An 8,846-nucleotide genomic window follows, 5' to 3' on the forward strand; every position below is an offset into this window, starting at 1 on the left:
AAACAAAGACCACGTTGGCCCATGTGAGGCTTGCCATGGCCCACTTTGAGCCTTCAGGGTTGGAAAGCCTTTGTCCCAGCACTGTGTGCAGTCTGGGTAACCCTGGGTAAACCCACATCCTAACCCTGAACTGGCCCCTTGAAGAAGAACTCACTCCACTACATTTTCTCACTCTAAAGGATGAAAACTCAAACTGTCTCTGTCAGTGATACAGTGACACACAGCTTTGTGCTTTCAACCTGAAATGAGACCTACACTTTTTTTTTGCTGTTTGCGTTTTCCACAACCCTCATTATTGTTTTGTTTAAGGTACAAACTGAAGCGGAAAGCTACTGGTATCAGGACCTGAATCCAGATAAAATACTGTATACCTCTAGGTTGAGGAATAAGTGTTTATACTCAAAGCACCATTAGGATGTGGGGATAAGTTGACACTCACATCAGTGCTAGGGTGTGTGACCTACACAATATATCCCACTCACTGTGTACAGTAATGGATTGCATCAGATCACTTATTCCACCAAGCAGACTTATGAAAAGCAGACATAATTGTTTAATAAGCTTGTGAAACAGCTCCCAAACCCTTATAGGCTAGTCGTGGGGCCTTGCACACTACCAGGACAATGTTACTGGGAGTCTCTGCTGGTAGAATTATAAACTAGACCTGTTACTTTGTAACTAAAAACATTAAACCCACTTTAGTGTCATGCACAGAGAGCTTATCTGTGTTTTTACTGAAAACAGCTGCCTGCTGGGTCTGGAAACAACATTAATGAATGTACTGAGATACAAAACGGTTAATTCATGGGTAGGTCTGTCACAATAATTACATTATCGATTTATTGTACAATAACGTAATTATCAACATCATCATGTCTATATATGGACTAATCTTATGATACGTGGACATGACCTTGATCATTTTTTGACCTCAATATTAACACACTTCACATTAGCAGCTAAGAGACTATTCATGTCACATTGGCTAAGCAAGTAGTGTCCTCCATTCCTCACTGTGTACGTCCTGAGTGGAGACCGCAGAAGTGAGCGGCGCCGCTTATATGCAATTTAGATGATTACATATTTGCTGATCTCTTACAAAATAACTACAAAAACATGTCATTTCCATCATCACAGTTCTGTACAATGATAGCTCATGGATAATATCGACAGAATTTTATACATAACGCCTGAATGAAGACACTGTATGATCAGGATTTTAGAAATGTTAGACTAGTGACCAAAAAAATCTCTATCTGATTTTTTCCTCTCATTATTAGTGTATGTCTGTAAAGTCTGCTTTTTTTCTAAGATTACATTGAAAAGCCTTCTCCAAATTTGAAACTGTGATTTCAAGTTGAATTATTGGCAAGAAAGTGAATAGGAGCTTCTTAAAAGTCAAACTACTACTACTTTAATTTTAGCACCTAAGGAGAACAGTTAGGTTTTTATTAGATGGAGTTTAAGACTGATTTTGATTAGGATGTCGGTTAGAATAGTTTGACTTAAAATCAGTATTGTGTTTAGGGTAAATGGTAGGGTTAGAGCTTCAGGGCTTAGATGTGGGCAATTGAAATTTGTTGTGAGGGAAGCAAAACGTGCGTCTGTGTCACCAGCAACACTACGAGCTGGAGAATCTGTGCACATAAAAGGAGACGTGTTATTGAAATATTCTCAGCTGATCCGTGCGGAATGAAAAGGACATCAGCGTACAGTTGACCTCCCAGCAGTCGGCTGTGTGGAGGTCGATGCAGCCTCTGCAAGGTGAGATTAGGCCCTGCTATTCTTTCCTCGCTGCTGGGTATCTTATCTTTTAGCTGCGTTCACACACTTGAGACCAGTACCTTTTTTTTTCTAAACAAAGCAATAATATGGGTTGAGCAATGCAAATATTTATGTAAAGGGCTATATAGTAAATTAAATGTTCTTAAGTGAAAATATCATAGGGCTGGGATTGAGAGCATGGGCACAGTATTAATTAGATTTAAGTTAAATTAGGGAACAAACATTTTATGGGAAAAAAGGCCTCATTAACATATGTAGGTAGTCTAGTCCTTCTCTGTGTGAGAGAGACAGCCAGAGAAAGAGTGTGTGTGTGTGTGTGTGTGGTTGTTCAGGTATTCCTCATGTTGTGGGGACATACATTTGTTTACACAGTCGTATTTTGGGGTCATAAAGCAAGTCCCCTTAATGTAAATCATTAATTTTAAGTTGAAGACTTGAAGTGAATGTGAAATTAAGGTTAGTTTAGGGTTATATTAAGGTTAAGGTAAGGGTTTAGGATAAGTGTCTCCAGGAAACAGATGTAAGGCAATCTAATGTCCTCTGAAGTGATGGAAACGTGTGTGTGTGTGTGTGTGTGTGTGTGTGTGTGTCTGCAAGGTGAGATATGGCCCAGTTGTCCTCAGTCTCCTGGCTGTTGGCCAGTGTGGAAGCAGCAGTCAAGTTAGTTAAACACAGGAAGACAACGTTATTGCTTTCATAATAAAATCCTTTACTCTATATGACACTATATACTACATGTGAAGAACACTGTAAGGGTAAGAACATACTGAAGAACACTGTCATGGTAGGAACATATTGAAGAACACTGTGGGGGCATGAACATATTGAAGAACTCTACCATGGTAGGAATCCTACTTAAAGTGCTAAAGTAAAAGTGCTGGCCTATTTGCAGTATTGCAGGAGCCTTTTATAGGCTTCTCCTATACTTCTACTGAAGTAGGATTTCGATTGCAGGTTTTTTTTTACTTGTAATGGCGTATTTTTACATTGTGGCATTGACACTTTTACTTCCCTGTCACAGAATCTGATGGGTCACCAAAAACGCTGTAACACCGGAAGCGCACTCTTGTTGTGTTGAGGCTGACTTCACACACCGGTCAGAGAAAAGGGGGCCGGACTCAGTACAGTGTTCTTCCTACAAAAACCTTCAGAGTGACAGAGGACAGTCTCAGCTGGGACGGAGGAAACTCGGCTTCAGAGGAGACAAGGAGCAATGATAGCTCTGAATTCTTCCGAAGTTTAAAAAGTGATTGTAACCACCAAGTTCATGGCTGCTGCGCTGGAGTCGAGGAGACAAGTGACCGACACATCACCGACGCATCACCGGCACCGACAGAAGAATGCATGTATTTTCTGTCCAGCTCTGACCTCTTAACATGTACCTCACTGTTTGTCGAGGAATGGTTGCTGCTATTTAACACCAAGCCGAAATGTAAAGAGCGGCAAAGCTGGTCCGCTGTCTGCAGGAAAAGGTGCTCCTAGTGAGTTACCTCCGCACTGGTTCCGCCAAACTCCGTTGAGAAATTAAAGTAAGTTATATTTACCACAGTTTTCACACTTATGTAGGCTGTAACATAGTTGTTTAAAATAATGTTTCATAAAACACACTACTACTCTTAAATTCGGCATAAGTCTAGACATGAAAAGTATTATGCATTTACTAACATTTTTAACTTTGACAACAAGTTTGCCTGTTTTTCTCCCACATTTCTAACCTCAAAGTACGCCTGTGAGGCCGGTGGAGAGCAATGAGAACAGTCAGAAACTGCAAACTGCTTCTTATTAAAAATGCTACACAGTTGTTCATCTATGACCCGACTGTGTTTGAAGAAACATTTTAAAGATTGCATGTCTTTATTCAGGCTCTATGTGTTATAATAACTTGCTGACAACCAGAGATGTTTTAAATTGATAGATTTTTGGATTGAGTTTGGTCAAGTTGAACTTAAAATGGATTTCAGCCACAGCAGTCTGTGGTGCTTTTCAAAAGCTTTATAACTGTCTACAGAGTCATTAATAACCCAGGACAATATTTCACATAATACAGGCCTGTGTTAGCTAATGCAGAAAAAAAATATATATATATGTGTGTGTTGTTTATACTCTGTTTACATGTTATGAATAGATATTAGATTATCAAATTTCCACTCTTCCCAGAGCATTTTGCAGTATCAACTTTTGTTAGACTGCGAATGCATTTACTTTTTTCCCCTTCACAAAATAATTAATTAAATCAATCAAATTTCACATAAAAGAGATAAGGCCATTCTGACTAGAACATTTATACATAAGCTACACTGAGCAGGAAGGGGTGGGGTAACTATTTTTGGGGAAGTAGCACTTAAAGAGAAAAATGTAAATGTACACAGACTTTATTCTAAATATGGCTCTTAGCTCTGAAATATATAGAGTCACGTCATTTTTTTCAAGTAGGCTACTCCAAAAATAATGTGAACTAATCAGGTCATACATTAATAGAATGTGTCTTTTAATTTGAAAAATTAGTAGAATAAAACGATGCACTGTACAGGATGAAAATCCATCTAACCCTTGTGTATCAGGGGTTACTATCAACTATTGCATAGTAAGAATACTAATGGTGTAACTCATACATTATTGAGTAGATTTGAACTAGTACATATGATGTTCAGATGGTTTAAATGTCAATCAAGACAGCTATTTTATGGCTTTTATTTTTTATTTTTGGTTGTTTGGTTCATAGTCCAACTATATTTTCATTTACCTCCAGATCACTGGGTAGTCAATGTCTAAAAGTACATTTTGGAGTAGGTAATCAGTAATCTGTAGCTGGTTGGATATGAATGTGACCCTCTCAACCCTGCCTATTCATCCGTTTCTTTCCTCCCTTGGGGACGATGATCGCTTTGGTTCCCAGGCAGAAGGAGAACACACAGAGGGGAGAGTGTAAGTATTAACCCTACGAGACATGACAGAACCCTGAAAAAAAAACGTTAACATACAACATATATACTTTTTTTTTTTTTTTTTTTAAAGATTAACTTTTGATTGGTTGATGTACCTGGTCTCTTGAAGTCCATACAGTTAGCATTTATCCGAAAATGCAGCAAATTTGAGTGTTTCACCATCTCTAATTACACATGATCATTATTTCTCTATCATATTTAAATCTCTCACATACAACATATCATTTAAAGTTTGTTAAATGTGCTGCCGGACATGTTTTCATTGTCTTAACTTCTCAGAAAATTCCAGTGTACTATAGCTGTAATACGCAGTGTAAAGGTTAAGCGTGTACCAGCCAATGGAGCCAATGATCTGCTGGGGTCATTCATATGATTGTGGGGTCAGTTTGTTAACCAGTAAGCCAAATAACAGGAATCACTGCACCTCCACCACTGACTTGAAGTAAGTTTTCATGTGGTTTACTGTAATCTCAGTGTTGCCGCTGTACAGACTACACAGGAAGTTCTTTAGTTAGTTCAATGCAGTTTATGTCCCTGTGAGCTTGCCGGCATTTGTGTGAGTGTGTGTATAAGTGTGTGTATGTGTGTGGGTTGTTTGTGTTGATCCAGGCCTCTGGGCTCTTTGTGTTTGAGGAGGGGTCTCCGGCCTCGCGGGGCTGACCTCAGGGTTGCCATGGAGACAACAGGAGGCACTTCCTGAATTCTGGGCCCATCCTGCAATACATTATAGGGCAAGTGAGCTAGAGTTGTTACTCATGATGTGGAGAGAAGGGAATAAAAGGGAGGGAGCAAAGATGATTCTATTGCGACAGAATTATTAATTCTGTGAAAATGGAATGATAAAGTTAAAGCGTGTAATACATTTAAGAAAAAAAATGCATTTTCTCTCAGTTGTAGATTCAGTTCAAAGTCACTTAAATGTTTTCTTGTCATGTTAATTTGATGAGCTAGTTTCTCTAAGTGCATATTTACTATTATCTTGAAAACCAGTAGTTCTGTTTCTATGTTTATACTCTATATGGAGTCTGAAACTCTCTTTGGCTTATTTACTGTTAACTTTCTATAATAAATGGTTTATTTCTCTTAATAATATATATAATTATGTTAAAAGCCTCCAAATAGTTTATAAGGATATTAAGCTGTTTCTTTTTTTCTGAGGTTTAGATTTTAATGGTAACAGAAAAAAGTGAGTTAAAATACTTTGATCAAGGATAGTTAAAGGAATAGTTCAACATTTTCCGAAATAAGGAACATAAGCATACATGTATAGTGGCTGTGTACATTTATAGTACATGTTTCACAAGGTGGTAGACATTCATTGAGAAAGGTCGGGCCAGTTTATTATCAACTTTTTCCAACAGACCTTATTGGGAGGCAGCGTTTCCTGCAAGCCCCCCTCCCACCCCTGGTACCCTGCACCCGAGGGTGTCGAGGAACATTAACCCGCAGTTTTTGTCCTTTAGGTGTCAAACAGTGTTAATAATCAGAGTTCTGGTTACACGGCCCACCAGCTCTGTTAGTATTCAGGACGCTGATCGGAATATCCAGCGGCCTGTTAAAACTGCTGTCAGAGACTGATATACAGAGTCAGCTCAGAGAGAGAGAGAGAGAGAGAGAGGGAGGAAAGAGGAAGGGAGGGCGTCAAAGAAAAGGGCAGGATTTGTGCTATCAGATAAAAGAATGGAAACTTGTAGGAAAAGTCCAGCGACTCGCACACAAATGCGAAGGTCACAAGTTTTCTTAATGAAGATTAGAAGCTAAATTGTAAATCTAGTGAAGGAGTCAAGGGCACAGATTACACTTGTTTAATCTGGATTCAAATATTACTGAATGGTATATCAATCTGATCAAATATGTCACTTTTCCAAGTAAGAAACACAGTGAGGAATGTTTAGGCTCTTGGATTTTGGCTTAGTTTCGGAAAACCTTGTTATTTAACATCATGGCCATGATAGGAAACCTGTAAATGTAAAACCCACCAAGCTGAGCAGTAACTAGTGGAATGAAGGTTGGATTTGACACTACAGGAATGCAGGTACTGAGTTACCAATTATACTTCAGTTAAATGGGAAAAGAGCATGTTCGTAAGTTCCTGTTGGAGGTGGTAGATGTTTGAAAGCCTTTCTACATCTGCCAGTGGACACGGTCCATGGGAGGGAAGTGGGGCTTTTAAGGAATGCTGTTAAGATGAGAAAGGAGATAGCGCGTTGCGTTTATCAGATCAGACTGGCATCGTCAAACGCATTATCTGTCGCCCCCCGAAAAACTGTTTAATCTTTCGTCTGTAGCTTTCAAAGTTACAAAAACCAAGCGTGTTGTAATTCTTTTTGTAGGAAGATCTTGAAGTGCAAAAGAACGCTAAGTTGTTTACAGTTCAGGTAGGTTTGGAGTAAGCCGAAGCAGCAAGAAATGGATCATTAGCATCAAGAGAGGGAGAGAACAAAGAGTCAACCCCTTTTCAAGAAGTAAAGCTTTGTCAATGGAAAAGAACAGTGCAGACAGAAGTAGAACAAAGAAGAAAAAAGGTAATGTCAGGTATTATGATTAGAATTATGGCTAACAGAATATATTATACTTGAAGCTCTCAGGTGATTAAAACAGAAGAAAAGCACGACTTCAAAGGCTCACTTTGGCATATAGCTAGAGGTCATCTGAAGTGGCCCCAGGTCCTTGATATAGTGTTAATGGTGTTTAACCTGGCACGCTGTGGCTCTCTCATTGTGTTGCTGTGTTTGTGATGTAAAAGAAAGCGCCTCTCGAGTGGATGAAAGAACATGCTGGACACGGTGCTCGCCGTACTTAAAAGGTTTCCTCTGTAGCATTTTTAAACAGCGATATGTCACCATTGAATTGGCTGTCACTTTGGTGTATTTACTGTACACAGATCTGAACATGGGAGGCTCTATGTCTCAAAAAGTGTTTCTCAAACTTAAAACATTTAAAAGTATATTTCTCAGAGACCCTGATGACATATTTTACAAAGTGTTACTCGATGCAAAGGAGAGAAACAGAGACAGTGATGTAACCTGGTCACTATGCTACGAGTCCTGATCTCACACCCTACGTGCTGTTATTGGCTGGGGGCTATACACCCACTGCCCAAAGGTTGACACCCAGAAGCGTCCTGAACACAGCAAAACAATAAGAAAATACAGGCATGGGGAAGAGAATCTGCAGAAAAATACACCAGCACACCCTTCTACTCGGTCAAAAGTGATGATTGAGAGGGGGTTTTAGGAAAATCCTGCGTAGTACCTTTAACTTCTGTGGTTTTCTACTGACTGGAGAAGGTCATCGTCCTGTGTAGCATACAAACATAGAAGATGTTTTTTCTCAATTTTTCAACAAGTAGACCTAGGGTTAGCTGTCTGTCCCTACGTTCAGCTTTTGAGTGGAACCATTGTGCTGTTAAAGGACGGGTTCACAATTTTTCACAATGCTTTAATCATTCCTCCTGTTCATACTGACTGATTAGAAGATCCCTGTCCGAGGAAACAAAGAGGGAATTTGATGCTAAAAGGACTGTAAATGTGTCAGATATCCACTTGATATGACTAACTCAGACTGCTGAAGCCTCATATAAGCTTTACATCTACTTTTAAATGACTGTGTGGATCACTTCCATTGAAAGCACATTTGAAAGAGATCTTTTAATGAATAAAGATTTATTTTATTGTCATTTCTCAGCACTCACATACACTGAAATGATATTTGCCCTCTGTATCTGACCCATCGTATACATTAGCAGCAGTGAGCAGCTGCAGCTCTTTTTGTCAGTGACAGTAGTCAGGGGCCCTGAAAGAGCAGTAACACTAACATACGTGTCTTTGATGGTGGGAGGAAATCGGAGCACCTTCCACAAACCCGTTCTAAGACCGAGACACTGAAGACCTTCTTGGTGTGAGGCAACAGAGCCATTGTGCCGGCCACTGTGTGTGTCTGCATTTGGGGCAGCAGGGAAGAGTCAATAGCTCATCCTCACATTGTCCCAGGATCCCCCACTGGTGCCACACAAGAGCCCAAAAAGCCAGAACAGGAGGAATGATTACAGTGAGGAAAATCTCTTCCTGTGTTCATATGGCCGCCTGACTGACTTGAAAAATTGGGTACCTACCC

Source organism: Scomber scombrus, chromosome 12 (genome assembly GCF_963691925.1).
Source record: "Scomber scombrus chromosome 12, fScoSco1.1, whole genome shotgun sequence".
Taxonomy (NCBI): domain Eukaryota; kingdom Metazoa; phylum Chordata; class Actinopteri; order Scombriformes; family Scombridae; genus Scomber; species Scomber scombrus.